This window comes from Squalius cephalus (genome assembly GCF_949319135.1).
Source record: "Squalius cephalus genome assembly, chromosome: 19".
In the NCBI taxonomy this organism is placed as follows: domain Eukaryota; kingdom Metazoa; phylum Chordata; class Actinopteri; order Cypriniformes; family Leuciscidae; genus Squalius; species Squalius cephalus.
In genome coordinates, this window is record NC_137140.1 from 3,425,339 (window position 1) to 3,442,601 (window position 17,263).

Below are 17,263 nucleotides of genomic sequence, written 5' to 3' on the forward strand. Positions count from 1 at the left end.
CTATTTGTGGCCCTGGACCACAAAACCAGTCACATGGGTCATTAAAAAAAAAAAAAAAAATTTAAAAAGCTGAATAAATAAACTTTCCATTGATGTATGGTTTGTAATGATATGGCAATATATGGCCCGAGATACAACTATTTGAAAATCTAGAATATGAGGGTGTAAAAAAATCGAAACATTGAGAAAATCTCCTTTAAAGTTGTCCATTTATGTCGGCGATTGTGCTGCATTCACTCACAAAAATAAATGTTTTATATATTTATGGTAGGAAATTTACAACATATCTTAATGGAACATGATCTTTACTTAATATCCTAATGATTTTTTGGCATAAAAGAAAAATCGATAATCCCATACAATGTATTGTTGGCTATTGCCACAAATATACCCATGCGACATGTGACTGGTTTTGTGATCCAGGGTCACATATCTGTCATGATAACTCTAATAATGAGTGTTTGGCATGGTAATGGGTATGACTGACAATGCTGATATGTCTTGGTGGAATAGATAACACTGCTGCTGTTGAATATTGCTTCTGCAGAGCAAGTACGGGACTTGACTTGCCACATGCAGATGTACAGGTGGAGCTAGAGGGTTTCTGAAAGTGTGCTGCACTGCTGAGGAAAATGCTGACCACATATTTGAAGGTTGAGCCGAAAGCTCATTGGCTATTGATACAGCAGGAACCAATCAGCTGTGCCCTATAGAAAATGATGATTGCCTCTGCGAAAAAGTTGATACTAAAGAAACTTCAGTTAAGCCCCATGATCAACAAACTCTGAGAAACAAATGCATGTTAGATGTATGCTATATTATTTGTTTAAATGGAGCCTTGTTCTATGCTCTTAAATCATTATTACTGTAAAAATGATCAACTATCTCAACTTAAAATTTAGTGTCAAAATAACTTCCCCAGATTTAACTTGAGATAACTAAAATATCCAAGTTGTCACCAAATACAACTTCGCATTTCAAGCTGACTAGACATAACATTTTAAGGCAGCACAAAACATTAACTTTAAGTTAAACTTTTTTAATTTATTTAGTTTTAATTTATTTTTCATTTTCATTCAATTTTATGAATTAAACAGCTCATAAACATACTTTATCACTAGCAAAAATGAAAGCTTCTGTCCGTAACCTTTTTGGTGTTCAAAATTGACAAAATCTATATAATAAGAGAGTACATCATGAATCCATTTTCCAAACCGTATTTTTGTCTTATCCTGAATCTCTAAGGTACTATAATAAGTGTTTATATTGGGACTATATTAGACTGGTTCAGGTCGGCACTCTAGTACAGTACCTGTGTGATTCGTCATAGACATAAACAGAGATGTTTCAGATATGTTTCTGTTTATAAACCCCTAGAGCGCCAAAAGTTATGGAATGCAGCTTTAAATATGAAAGTATTATGGAAGCATTTAAAGGATTCATTATATGAGAGATAAAAATTTGCCTTGATCTTTGGACATATAAGAGGACTTTGTACAATTAAAGGAGAACTTGGTAACTTTTTTAACTTAATAAAACTGTCTAGAAATCATTTGGATGGTTAAACAACCTGTTCTGGTGATATTGGTGACTTTCCCCGCTCCCCCCAGCGTTCCCAGGCGGAAAACCAACCTTGCAACTTGGGGACTACCGTCCCGGCAAGATAGAAATTGGAAGTCTCGTGAGAAGCGAGAACTAGAACGAGAACGAGCGCGAAACACAAACTGCTTTACGGCAATTCGACATAAACACCCACGCATGTATGATGTATTACCAGATTACCCACCTCGGTAGACATAGCCACACACGATACAGTTGGCTTGCTCCGATCAAAACAAACGCACATGAGCAGCTGTAGAGACGGGGAGGAGGCCGCCGCAAGTGAGTTTTTTACGACCGTGTTGTGAAATATACGCCCCCCCACAGCTGTAGGGGGAGCTCGTGGGGAAAACATGCGACAACAAAAGGGAAAATCAGCGAAGAAGTGACTAGAGTTCGCTAGAGTTGCCGAGTTCTCCTTTAAAACATCCTGAAAGTTTCATAGCTTAAATTGTCCTCATTATAAACAAAGCATTGAATTAAGCTCCAAGAATGGCTCGTTTGGATATTATGGGATCTGTGACATCACAAATTAATTTGCATATGACTGCCTCCAGAGCAAGACATCGATGATTAGTTTTACATCACACACAATAGCGTTGCGTCGCGTCAAAAGCACATAGAAGCCATTATAATCCCTGACGCTGTCTACACTGGATACAGTTTACAGATGCATGTTCAGTTTATGACATACTTCACACGCTTGATCTGTCGACAACAGGATGAACGGAAGGGTGAAAGAACGCTCGCTTTGACACATCCAGTTTAAACAGCTTATTTCTGTAGAGACTTCTGAAAATCACAGCATCAGAAACAAGTGGATGGTTTATTTTAATGCCATCCCGGATCACACTGGAGGATTATATGTTTGTTCGGGGCATTTAGTTTTTTAATTAATGCATGGTGTAATGGAGAGTTCGCAAAGAAACATTTTGAAGAAATATGAAGCAGTCGACTGTATTAGATCTGACAGCAGCTGCATCACATCAGTAAATGATTTCATAACGCTTTGTCAGTAAATGATGGTTTATATGGATGTTTTAGAAACACTTAAGCCCTATTCGGACCGGACTAGTTTAACATGGAGAGGTGGGGTAAAGTAAATATTACCAGAGCTTCTCTGTGATTTTAGTCCCGTCCGAATGTCCCGGGCAATGTCAGTAAAGATTACGGCGACTTTTACCTTCAGTAAAAAGGTCTGGAAAAATGACCTCAGGTAATACTAATCCTGTGTGAATAGACCCGCTGTAAATATGTACGTAAATATTTAATCATTTTGTGTTTAAAAGTAGTAAAAGTAGTAGTAGAAAAGAAAGAAGATCAAAAGCACTTGTTAGAGGCACGAAACATCTTTTAGCGTTAGGTAAGAGCCTATTACCAACACAATCCAATCTGACGTTAATCAATACATCGTTCGACCGGACATAACTGTTTTATATATATATATATATATATATATATATATATATATATGTTATATGCGTTTGCGCACGTGATATCAGGATGCAACGTAATACACACATGACGACAGGAGGGTGACAGCGATGCGCAAATCGACTTAACGTTACTCCTCCCACTTCTGCTAGTTTTACTGAGATATCTTATCCCGTGCGAATTGGCCATTAATATTACAGACATCCTGTGATGAAATTACATTACTCCATCTACCCTTGTAAAGTTAATCCCGTCCGAATAGGGCTTTACATGCATAGGCGAGTGGACCTTGAAACTGTTTCCTATGCAATGACGTTAGCCAATCATAACAGTGGCGAGGCTTAAAGGAGCTGCGCATTAAAACGGATAATTTCAGACAGAGGGTTGAAAATAATTTTTGTGCAAAAAAAACTATTAAAATGTATTAAACATATTAAAATAATTTTTAAAAATCCATGACCCCTTTAAGACATTTCTCTTTATATAGTACCTTTTTGGGATAAAGGGTTCTTTCAAATAGTCAAAAACCCTAGGGTTCCCTATAGAACCTTTATTCACATACAGTATAGCGATGTGTTTCTCTCATGCACGGGCCGTGATTTGGACCGAGACTCTGTGGTGGGCCTGTGTTATCAGGGGAGCATTTTTGTGGCGTCCAGGCACCCGGTATGGGTGGTCAAGAGGACGACCACAGGCTTTCACTCTGGCAAAACTCCCAACCCGCAACACACCCCTGCTGCTCCCCGAAAACAAACAGCTCTAAAACACCCTTTGTCTTTTCATTACACACTTCCATTCCTCAAGCTGAGCTCTGGTGGCTTAGTAACAAAACATCATACCAGTGAGGAAAACTGTAAACATGTCGCATCTTTTGCGGAGGTGCATGCAAAATATGTGCTCGTCATCGCCCATTTCAACAATTATGCTGAATTTGGGGTGTAATTTTGCAAGTTAATGGGGAATGCAAGTTCCCATTGAAGAAAAAACAGCCTGCGGCGACTTCTGGCCTAACGTCAAAAAGCTTGTGGCTCTGAATCAACTCTTTCTAAAAACTCATGCAATGTTTTCGCATGCAAAATCAACTACCCAGCAACACTGAATCGCCGTCTCGCATGATAGCTGTTATTCATTACAGGATTTTCCATAAACAGATAAAGTAGTAAAGCTTTGATTTTTTTTTCGCCCTTCAAGAAATATTTTTTATTTTCCTTGTTTATTCCAAAAATTCCCATTGATGTTATGGCATTGGCTATTTTCTAAGCTAAGCTGGAAGCAATTGAATTTTGTTTTACAATATGTTACTGCTACAGCACAAGCTTTGTGAAATATGATATGTTATAAATTTACTTCAGATTTTTATGTTTTCCAGTTCAATATATTGAAATACTGACATTTCAAAAGCTTATGCTTGAACTTAAAGGGTTTTGAACTTGAAAACACATACTACAAGGGTGATTTCATTCAATTAAATCAGTGCATGTGTTGAGTTGTAGATAAAACTGAACCACACGTATATTTTATCATCCAAAACGCATTTACACCTACATATAAAATATGTGCTATACAACAGCCAGTCTGGAAAATATCAAGGCAAGTTTCTAAATCTACTCTTAGCAGCTGAACGACAGTGTCTGTAAATTATAACTTTTGCAAGGCATTAACAAAACCATCTCTACCTTTCAACAGGCAAGAAAACGGGCAGATTGCAACTGTGGCTCTTTTGTGCTCGAGTCCAATCAAGCAGAACGATCTGGAGACGAGAGATGGGTTTAATGGAAGAGGGAAAAGAAGCTTGCAAAGAAAAAAAAACCCAGAAAACTTTATGACTTTGCTTTGTCTCGTTATTCTGACAGTCAGAGGAAGAAAGCAACTTTTACATGTCTGCCACAGAATCCTAATGATTCCTGTTAACAAGACTTTCTTTTGTCTGTTTATCTCTGTGTGCAGTGACATGTTCAATACATTGAAAGAGCTTCATAAGCACTGCTCCTACAGCAAACACGACTATTATTAAGAGCTTGTTTAAGACCGTCTTGGTCTTATTGCGTTTTATGCTTCTGTGCTGTTCCTCTGTGTCCATCCAGACTCAAGTCACATCAACGACCATGTACTTGCAATTAAGAGTCTGACAACAATACATTCAGTTCATACTTAAGTATATTCTTTTAAAGCATATTCTTTGCATACTGAGTCCTCTTTTTAAAAGTATGCTAAAGTGAACTTTTCCACAAAGGTCGGTTCTCCCGAAAATAAAATTCTGTCATTATTCTGTCGTTCCAAAACACAAATTAAAATTCTTTTGCTCCCACAGAAGAAAGAAAGTCATACCGTTTTGGAATGACATGAGAACATAATGACAGTTTTTATTTTTGTGGGGTCAACTGTCTGTTTAGAGATGGCGGTCTGCATGATATTGGATAATGTAGTACTTGCTGAAACTCAGTACAGTTACTATATTGTCTCTCTTCTGATTCCCAGAGAGTGAAGTGACAACATGACAGAGTGATTGGGGACAAATTCCTGCTCCTGCCTTGACAACTTCCCAGCAGGGCAACGTCTGCTTTGTCTTCGCAACAGAAATCTTACTGTGATGATGATGATGATGATGGCCAGGCTCTTTCTGGACCATCCGAGAAGAGCCTCAAGAACCTTCAACTTCCTCATGCATTGAGAACATTAGAACGTTTCACCCAAAAATTATTTACTCACCATTTCAAACCTGTATGCTGCAGGAAACCACCATAATAGTAGTCAACTCAACACTATCACATTTTTCCTTTTAAAGTCTTTTAAAGTCATGCAATTGCTTTGCATGAGGAAAACACCAACATTTAAGTCAAGTTAAATATTAAAACACACATACTAAAATTTAGAGCCCGACCGATATATCGGCGGGCCGATATTATCGGCCGATATTAGGCATTTTCCTAACTATCGGTATCGGCATTTATAACGGCCGATAAATTAATATTTAAAAAAATGCAGGGTGCAGTGATTTATGTAAGGATGGCGCTGCCAATAAAGCACCTAAAAGCTGTTACAAAGAACTGGCAAAAGTGGCAAAAAAATAACAGCCGCGTCCGGTGTTGACACAGTGTTAAAGCTCATTCTGCTACGTTACAACATCAAGCAATATTCCAATAATTGATGTAATTATAACACTTTATATAGGGCCATTTTGCATTAAAAGTAGCCAGATGGAGACCCACACCTTCAGAATTAATACACTTTTAGTAAACTACAGAACAGCGCGAGCGGGAAGCGGCGCACCTCATGCAGGCAGAGAATGCGTCCGAGAACGGACACTGTTAGTAAAACACACACACACAGGTCTGTTAAATTAAGCAATATGTTTAAGGTAGTCTAATATTTTTCTGACTAACAAAATTACTGACACAGTAAAGGGTAGATTTAAATAAATAAAAACGAAATATAAATAAATAAAACGAAATTTAAATAAAGAAAAACGAAATTTAAATAAAGAAATTAAATGAAATTTAAATAAAGAAAAACGAAATTTAAATAAAGAAATTAAACGAAATTTAAATAAAGAAATTAAACGAAATTTAAATAAAGAAAAACGAAATTAAGTTAAATTAAAAAACAAGATTAATTTAGATTGATAATAACAGGTAAAAAGGCTAATACATTTTGTTTCTATTATACTATTTTCCACAATGTCAAAGCAACACAGCTTAATCCAAAACACAAGCTCAGACATGCACTTCCTCCATACAAACTCCGCTGTTCTGCGCTCTTACCAGAGAAGACTCCCATTGCTGGAACACTTGCGCGTCGGTTCTATTTCTAGCATGCATGCGTTTTCCGCGTGGCTCGAGCCGCGCCTGAGAGAGGCCTGTCTCAAGCAGGCAGCCTGTTAACATGGGAGCCGAAATAAAAACGGCCATGCCACGCAGTCAGATGTGAAAAAAACAACAACAACAAATATTCGAATGTCAAATTTTCAAATCAAATACCAACCCACCGAATGAATATTCGAATATTCGGGTCCAGCCCTATAGCCTAGTTTCACGTGTTGTACATTTTGCTTAGGCTACTACTTATTAAAAATAGTATAAAACTACTGTAGTAGCCTACATATGTAATTATAAACGTTTTCATTATGATATTATTAATTTTACTTTACTAAAAAGATCTGAGTTATTCCTCCACTGGTAGATATTAGAGAAATTAAGATTAAAAATAGAAGAGTATTTAGAACATAATATAATATAAAATGCAATGCAAACTAGTTTGGTTACAGCTCAAATTCTCATTCTATCATTCACCCTGCCTCCATTACATATCTTTGTCACACAAGTGTTTAATCACCACATTTGAGTTATCATTGCAAAACGTTTATTTTAGGGCTGTCAAAGATAGCGCGTTAATAACGCGTTAACGCAAAATCATATTAACGGCACTATTTTTTTAACGCTCGATTAACGCAGCGCGTATTTTCTGTTTGACCCGTGGCCCAAAACCTAGTTGGAGAAATGGAGATACACAGTGTTGCCAACTTAGCGACATTGCAGACCCATTTAGCGATTTTTTCCCTTCAACAAAGCGCCCGCCCCAAACCTTATTTTCTGAGAATCTACCGGTACCGCCGGTAGGCCTACTGCTCTTCCAGCACGCGCGCGCGCCTCTCTCTCTCTCGCTCTCTCTCTGCGTCTCGCGCTGGAGAGAGGAGCAGCGCTTTAATTCAGTTAAACACAGATATGATGTTGCTTCTCTAATTTTACATGCAAGTATAGCCGAAATCGCAAAACAGATATTGTGTTTATCTTATGTGTATTTGATTTCATCAGACGACGGCTCGATTATCAGGATTTTTGTGCAGATTAACATCTTGGAAGGGAGAGCTGGTTATGTCTTAATGGGTCGCGTTTCAGTCACCATTTCATATTCATTCCGTTGTTTGACAACAGAAACAGTAAAATATACCAATGAAGACAGTTTTATTGAGAATTTAGCTTCATCAAAATGGGCACAGAGAGAGACATGAACAAGTTCTTTGAAAAACATCTATGACCTTTGAAACATGTCTGTCTTCATGCTCCATGTTGACTATGGTTTCAATAATAAACATATATTTACATAAAGCATCCATATTTATCCATGCCCACATTGATTAGAGTATTACAAACTTGAAAAGTATTAATTTAAGGTACATTTAGAACAAATAAAAAATTAACTAAAAGAGTTAACTCATGACCATCATGCGATTAATCGATTGACAGCCCTAGTTTATATATTTATTCTGTTTATACTGTGTATTCTATATACAGTACCCATCAAAAGTTTGCACACACCAATTGGAAAGTGTGTCCAAACTTACTGTACTATAATACACATAAATAATATTGCTACTGTATTATAATATACACATAAATAATATCGGCCGATATATCGGTATCTGGCTTTTTTTTATCGGTATCGGCATCGGCGCCCAAAAATCCATATCGGTCGGGCTCTACTAAAATTGCATGGATACAACATATGCGAGAACCAATGCTGAAAGCAAATGCAAATGAGATTTTGAATATTTTCAAATGTCAACAAGGGCTAAAATTTCAGCCGGTCCCTCACATATGACTTCAGATGACTTAGTGTACGTTTTCTGAAAACTGGTGGATAATCATCAGCATGTCCATTTCTAGCCCCTCACCTGTTTATTTACCCTGTCTGTTGAAATTTTATTCAATCAAACATTAAAATAATGCATGACATTTACATGCAATGGCAGGAAAAGCAAAGAAATACAGGTGTCATATCATTTAACAGACAAAGAGTATATGTGATGGTATATGACCTATAAATTTGTAAATATTTTTATTCTGGCATAATAAATGCTATCCATTAACCCTATAAAGCCTACTGTATATTTGATATGTAAAATTTGAATGCCTCTAAATTATTCCTGAAAAACCTGTTGCACACAATCTACTACAGTCCTTCTGTTGCCTGATTGATAGTTTAGACTTTTTAAGCAAGTAAAAGTAATTTTAGCATAATTGTAAAAAGAAATCCACCTTCAGCTCGTGGTTCATGTCTTTTTGCTGTGACATCTTACAGATTTTTATAAAGTAGACTTAAGATTAACTTTCATATTGTTAATAATATTTCAAAATTACTTACTTGATTGAAACTAATAATTTTTGTTCATCTCTCAATCCTCATTATATTAATCTCTCAATCCTCATTGTATTGCATTATGTTTACAGAGCTTTGATCATTAAACTAAGCATTTAAATATCATCTCACTAAATATTTTTGGTAGATATAGAATGACGACTGATATTTATATTCATTTTATGTAAGTAGTCTGATATCCTGTCATAAAGATCTCATTGATTTATATTACAAGCTATCAGAATTTGTTGATAGCTTTTTTGACAAACTTGTGTTTTTTTTTTTAGATTTTGTTTAAAGGTTTACAGCTGTTCCACTTAAAGAAGTTGGATTTTTCTGATTATTGTTTCAAATGTCTGGCTTTACAGGGTTGATAGCTGAAACAAAGAGGCCGTTGACACTAAAAAAAGTAATGAGTTTTGAGTCGAGGCATAAAGAAAGATCACAGTACGAGAAAGGGACAGCTAAAATGTGGATGGGAAAAACAAGACACATGCGTTTGCGTGAAAATTAGGTGTGAACTGGGAGTGAGGGACAGGATTTTCTGGAAGCTTTCCTGTCGTAATATCTCACAGTTGCCTCTCGTTATGGTTTCTTCGCCTGGTGGTCTAAGCTCAGAAAGCTCTAGTTCAGAGAGGATAAATCTGGGCATGTAAGTGAATCCGCACCAAGAGATTCAGTAGTGATCTTAGTTTTCACCACTCAGAGATTCGCATGTCGCCCCAAAATACCCGTTAAACCCCGTCCAGACAGTGACACATTAGTGTGAAGGAGCCAAACCACATCAGTGTGCCATTATTAACAGCACATTTTATGGTTCTCAAAAGCTGAGAAATAAGCTCCTTGTTTTTCCAGCGTAGCGGGAGTGTGAGCTTATTGAGAGGCCGATTCAATCTCCTGACTTGCGCTACACCAGATGAGGCATCCTTTCTTCAGCCAACTCAATATACAGAGGACTGAACTTTAAGACACCTTCTTCTCTCTGACGTCAGAGCAAACACATGGTATTCACATCGAAGGCTAAAACTGTAAGCATCATGACAGGAGCTGCAGTCGTTCTCCCAATGCATGCCTTCAGTCCTCGAGAATGACCAGAAAATGGATCTTTGTGGAATTTTCAGGGGGATCGACTTTGCCGTATTGTTCAGGACTTTAAAGGAGGAGGGGGATGATGACAGACACGATCCACTCGTTGCTTCTGAGTTATTAAAACTTTGATTGAAGCAAACACATCAACATTCAGACCAAAGCAGGGCCAGAGAGTCACTGAGGGCCTTAATTGGGGCCCCATGAGATGGTTCATACTAAATGAGAAGATTTCCATTTCAAGTCATTTCATTTCATTTTACACTGGTAGCAATCGGTCATATGTCACGTTAAAACACAGTAAACAGGACTATCAAAACAACCAATTAAGTAAAACACTAAAGTGTGCAATCACTGTAAGCAATTTCAGATTTACCTTACAGTACATTCACTTTTGCATGTAGTTCTGCATAAATTGTTGTTAGTTGACTTTGCATTTTTGTTGCATTAAATAAACATTTATACTGTCAACATAGTTATGCACGGCACAAATTTTGTCAGGAAACCGGGAAAAAAAAGTAGTGGTTTAAAACTTAAAAATAATATAATGCACCAACAAAAGTACTCAACAATAAAATGGAAATAAAATTAAATGTATAAAAAAAACTTAAGTTATATATAGTCATTTAGTTTAACTTGTACTAAAATAACCAATACTAAAACCAAAAGATAAATAAAAAACAGGGAGCTCTGGGTTCAGTTAACATGGAGAAAGAGAAAACAATGTTCATTTACATACACTACCAACATTGTAACAATACAAAGCTGGTTGAAAATCTGAAAACTTAAAATGTTTAAATGCCCTTTTCTGTGATGTATTTCAAATTCTATGGATTTTTCACCTAGATAAAGTTATCTTAATATAGAGGCGGTTTTGATACATTTGAAAGAATGACTTGAAAGTAAGAATGTGTTAAAAATTACAAACCAATCAGTAATGTTTTGCATGACTTTACAACAAGAGTGCGTTTAAGATTTTATGGATTTAGCTATATAATTTTTGGCTCATTACATAGTTTTATAAAAAAATAAAAAAATAAAAAGTGAACAAATTTTTTTTTGCAAAGTAACCTTAACGTTTAATGGCAAAATAAATATTTATAGCAAATACTATATAAAAAATGCTTTGCTTAAAAATAAAAATTGACTGAATGTGGTATAGAGCCAGTGAAAGTTTAAAACCAAAATTTTCATTCCTATATTTTGTGAAGTGATTTAAAATTGTTAAAGAAAGAATCATGATGCACTGTTGAACTGATTCTTTTCCCCACATAAAATTCTTTTATACAAGTGGGGTCCATTTTCATGATTTCGCCTTGGGCCGCATGATCCGAGGGTCTTCAAAGCTTAAAAAGCTTGATATCACCAGCATTGCTTGAGAACTTGACATGAGAACTCCCATCAAGCTCATATAGTCAGTTAGACCGTCCTGTCTGCTTCAATCCTAGCACGTATAAGTTGGTGTGGTTTTGTGCAATGTGTTAAGGGGTGAATATTCTAACCTACACACACACACACACACACACACACACACTAATAAAACATTCATAGGAGGACAGGAATGTCCCTCTGTCTGTGTAACTGGCTTCCTGATGGGACCCCCTACTGCCCTCCATTCTGTGTGCGAAACAATGACCCAGTGTTTCATCACAACTATAGATATCAGAAATACACCTCAGTCAACCAAACACACCCATTCATACCACTGATAATTACTTAACATACATTGTAAAAAAAAATATTTAAAAAAAAAGTTGTAAATAAATTAAAAATGACTGAAGTACATGTTAAAGGGGTGATATAATGTCCTTTTCACATGATGTAAAATATGTCTTTGATGTCCCCAGAGTGTGTGTGTGAAGTTTTAGCTCAAAATACCCCACAGATATTTTTATATAGCATGTTAAAGTTGTCACTTTTTGAGGGTGAGCAAAAACGCACCTATTTGTGTGTGTCCCTTTAAATGCAAATGAGCTGCTGCTCCCAGCACAGGGGGCGGAGCTACAAGAGCTTTTATGTGCAAACCAGAGTCAGAAAGATGGAGAGACTCAAGAAGAAGTGACAACATGTAGAAGCAACAGGACATTTCTGAATGGTTAGTTGATGAATTTATGTAGCTTATGTGTAGCTGTCTTCTAGTTATTGATTAGCATATTCTGTCTTGATAATCTATAAATCGTGTTCAGGGGGCGGGGTTTATGTAAATATCGGGGTTGGTGATGTCACCAACCCGGGAGGAATGTGGTGTAGTCTCTATCAGCCGTTTGTTGTAGTCCTTAAAAAGCGATTTCTTTAAAAGCAAATATCTCCCTTTGCTTTGAACTTTGAGCGTTGTAACTTTGCAGATGTTGTTTATGCTCAAACAGCAACATTACACACTAACTAAAGTTAGAAAAGTCAAATCATAATCAACCACCCCTTTAAAAGAAAATACTATTTCAGTTTTTTTACTTCAAAATTTAATGTTCATAATGATTTAATGTAGGCTAGGGCTGCCCCCCGAATAGTCAACTAAACCTTAGTCAACGAGAAGAGGCTTAGTCGACCAACATTTTATTAGTCGGTTAGTCAAAGAAAAAAAAAACTTTTTTCGAGCAGGAAATCCAAACGTTCACCTATAATGCAGCGACCTCAAATATGGCTTATCATTTGAAACTATAACTTCCTTTTGGTAGAACCTTCACATGGCCACTCGCTCTAACGTTAACCTAGCCATATCCAATATCCAAGTGTTTGTGTGGAGTGTGGAAACTGAAGTATAGAGTACTTTACTGGACGACACGGAGGCGCAAGGGAGATCACTTGCATTTTTTTCCTGATAACAGCAAAAACAACTTAAAATACAGAATTTTTGGTCAGAGTAATACATCATTCGAAACTGTAAAGGATCTACTTTTATTTGTGGAAATTCACTATAACAACGAAACATTGTGCTTTGGTCAAATAAAGAACACAAACAGGATGTGCTTTCTGCTGTCTTGGTCTCTGTGAACTTCTTTTTGGGGCGCGTCACTAAAAATAAATCGAAACTCAGCATTTAGGCTACTTGCCTCACAGACATGAGAAATATATCTATAGAAAGCTTGAAATGTCTACTTTTAAACAAACCAATACAAATGGAAAACAAATACTCTGTTTATGTATTCCGTCTGAAAGGTGTATATGTTTAAGTAATTAAATTAATATAAACGTGCAATTAGTAGACTAATGGCTTCATTGAACGACTACTAGTTGCCTGGAAAAATCTTTAGTCAGGGCAGCCCTAATTTAATGTGTTAATTTTCTTGACATTTCTTTTTAATTGTTTGGGGAATTTTTGAAAAAAAATGGGCCAAGCCAAAAATAGCACAATATTTAGTGGTCTAATAATGGTAAAAAACATTTTAATCACAAATCACTGGCCAGGAAGTTGGCAAGAATTGCACAAATACTGTAGATAAAGTAAATTAAATAGGGGAATTAGTCTTCCCCAACTTGCAGGCAACTTTTTACAGGAAGAAGAGTCAGTGTTCTTCCACTCAATGTTAATGGCTTCAAACAGTTCATGAGTAGTTGAAAAATATCTCCCAGTTAGTTTGAGTTTAATACAAGACCAAATATTCACTATAGGGTTCAAATCTGGACTCTGTCCAAACATGAGCCTAATGGACTTGTTCTTAAGCCATTTCTTGGTTGTCTTTGCAATGTGGGCAGGAGTATTGTCTTGATGAAAAAATATAGATAGAAACTTTTCATTTGTGGGAAGCAAGCCATTCTGCAATATTCTCCTGTACTCCGAAGCATTAAATTACTTTTCTCAGTGTAGTAACAGCTAAAAAGGCTCCCCACACAATGACAGTTCTTCCTCCATGCTTCACTGTGGTAGACATGCATTCATTATAATATTTGACCATATCATATGATACTGCTCTTGTCGCCTTTGTTTTTTTGGCTTGCTTAGTTGGGAACACTTCATTTTAAACAATATTATTGATCTGCCTGAATTGACACCATTAAATGAAAACTGAACAGAGCTGGACGATGACATCACTGTTTTCTCCATATAAATGAACTAAATTAATACGTTTTTTACAACAAAAATTAACCATCACTGAACTTACTTAAGATGGAATATGACATTTTTTTCTAGATCTGCTGTACAGCCAAAACAAACTTTGTAGCATTATTTTCCATGTATCACTGTAAAGCTGCTTTGAAACGATCTGTATTGTAAAAAGCGCTATATAAATAAAGCTGACTTGATATTATAAATCTTGTCATTAAAACTTTCATTGTGATTCATCACTCCACACACACACAACTTCCCATATTCTGCCACAAAACTTTCTGAGACACCAATGGATTTTTAAGCAGTGCATTTGCTTACATTTTGCTAATTTCCTGACCAATAATTTGTGGTTAAGACAATTAAAAGCTTAGTGTTTAGCCTTTTTTGGGCTTGGCCCATTTTATCTAGGATAGCACATTTCCACATTATCACAATACTGCAAACGCTGCATAATACCACAGTTTTTCAAAAACTCAAAGTAAAAGTCTCACAAAGGCATTGTATTTAGGTGCTGATACATGTTTGAACATTGTTTCCTCGCAAAATTGCATGTAATGCAACTGCCTCGAAGTAATGTTATACTGACACAGCCTCATGTTGAGTACTAGGCATAGTAAATCTCTCTGAAAACCACAGCCTCATGTTGAGTTCATTCACATCCAACACTGCTGTGACCTTTCCCTCATTAGACGCCTGCAATCATACTGGGCTAAACACCTACAGAAATAATTTTGTTGCACGGTTTGCCAAAATTCATTTCGGTTTTACAATGCCAGAAAATAGCCTGTATGGTTGACATTTCCTGCAAACAAAGAAACATTTGTTCAAGTACTGGTAACTCATAAAACTCTATTGCAAAGGAAAAGGAAAGAGCTTTTTTTTATAGAAATCATATGACAGTTATGGATTTAAAATGGCAAAGAATGGTTGTAATTAGGCTGATTTGATTACAAGCTTGCCCATCAACTTTTCTGACTGAATTTTACTTTAAGGAGCTGTTTTATGTCTTAAGCATGGATATCAGCCTGAGACACATCATAAAAACTCACACTGTTATTTACTGCCAGTAATTGTTGCAGAGCTATTGAAAAACTTGTGTCTCGCCAGATGTGTGCAGATTGGTTGACCACTTCTAAACCATTTCTAAAACTCAAAATACAGACCACTGTATAACACAACTCCCTCCATCAATCACCTATAAGTGAAGTCATTCATTTACAGCAGAATTCTTTCTCACAATACACAGTCTAGAGCTTTGAAGAATCTCATTTCAATGAGTTTTGAGAATGATTGATTTTTGTTTCTGTGATGAAACGGTAGATTCATTTGTATGGGATCTACAGATGTTAACATTCTGCCGCAGTAAATCGGTTGGATAAAGACAGAGACAGATGTGAGACAGCCGAGGGAAAAGATGTGCCAATGCCCCGATTCCAAATGGATCGTGATCACTGGGAAAGTGAACTGTGACTCTATCATTTTGTGTCAAAGCACAAAAATCAAAATCTGGGAAACAAAAGGGTTTTGGACTCTCTTCTTTACAGAGAAGCTGACTGAATGCAGGTCTATGGAATGCATGACCATGAGAGGAAATATAAGTATTGATGGTTTTGAAAATAAATGCAGGTTATTTAAAAAACAGATTCACTGCACTCACCTAATATGATCCTGCTTCAAGAATAAAAGAACTCAGTCATGATATTTAAAATAAAATTTCCAAGGCAACAATTTAGCCACCCTACTAAAAACGTGTTCTGGTTCAGACTGTTTGGGCTAGTCTGCGTTGCTGGTTTTACATTGGGTTTGCAGACTTGTCAGCAAGCCAAATTGGGAGATTAGCTGGTGTCAGAACATCGGGTCTCATTAACTAAGAATTATTTATTTCGTATTTGTACGCAGCATCCAAAATTGCATACTGTATAGGCACTACATTTGGTTTGAAACTTACTTTGCGGCCAGTATAAAAGTATGTTCTGTATAGCATGAATGTGACATAATACATCCGCCATGTTGTTATTATCAAGTGACCATCAGTTGCGTCGCTTCACCTGTGTTCACCTGTGCTTCACAGGTGATCGTGATTTTACCAATTCATGTTCCTGGATCAACAGATTTGTGTCCTTCTTTGTTTCCAAAATCACAGATATCCATAAACACCTGACTTCATCTGGAGCTGCAGCTTCTGGAGGCAACTTCAACACCCCTTATCCATCCCCAACTACTACTTTTTCCAGTTTCGACCTGCCCTCCGTTCAAGCCATTTCGGACATTATTCATAAATCTAAACCCTACACATGCCAGCTCGACCCACTTCCCTCCACCCTGGTTAAATCCTGTTGCTCTTCACTTGCCCCTCTCATCACTGAGATTATCCACTCCTCCCTAAGCTCCGGTTCAGTCCCCCCTTCACTCAAAACTGCCTCGGTCACACCCATTCTGAAAAAACCTTGGCCTGTCTCCCACTAATTTCAGCAATCTTCGTCCCATATCCAACTTACCCTTCATATCCAAAATTCTGGAAAAAACAGTCGCTTCTCAACTTCATAATCACCTCATGTCCAACAGCATCTACAAGCAGTTTCAATCTGTCTTCCGTCCCCTTCATAGCACTGAAACCGCACTCCTTAAAATTTCAGATGACCTTCTCATGGCTTCTGATTCTGGGCTACTTTCAATTCTCATTCTTCTGGATCTCACAGCAGCTTTTGATACCATTTCTCATCCTATCCTCCTTAGTCGACTATCATCCATTGGTATCACCCACATTCCCATAGCCTGGTTTACTTCATACATTTCTGATCGCACACAGTTCATACACTCAAATCCCAGAAATCCGTTACCTTCCCCGTCCCCGCTGGAGTGCCCCAAGGCTCTGTATTGGGGCCTCTCCTTTTTATCATCTACATCCTCACTCTTGGTCACATCCTCCGTAAACACAACATTAAATTTCATTGCTTCGCG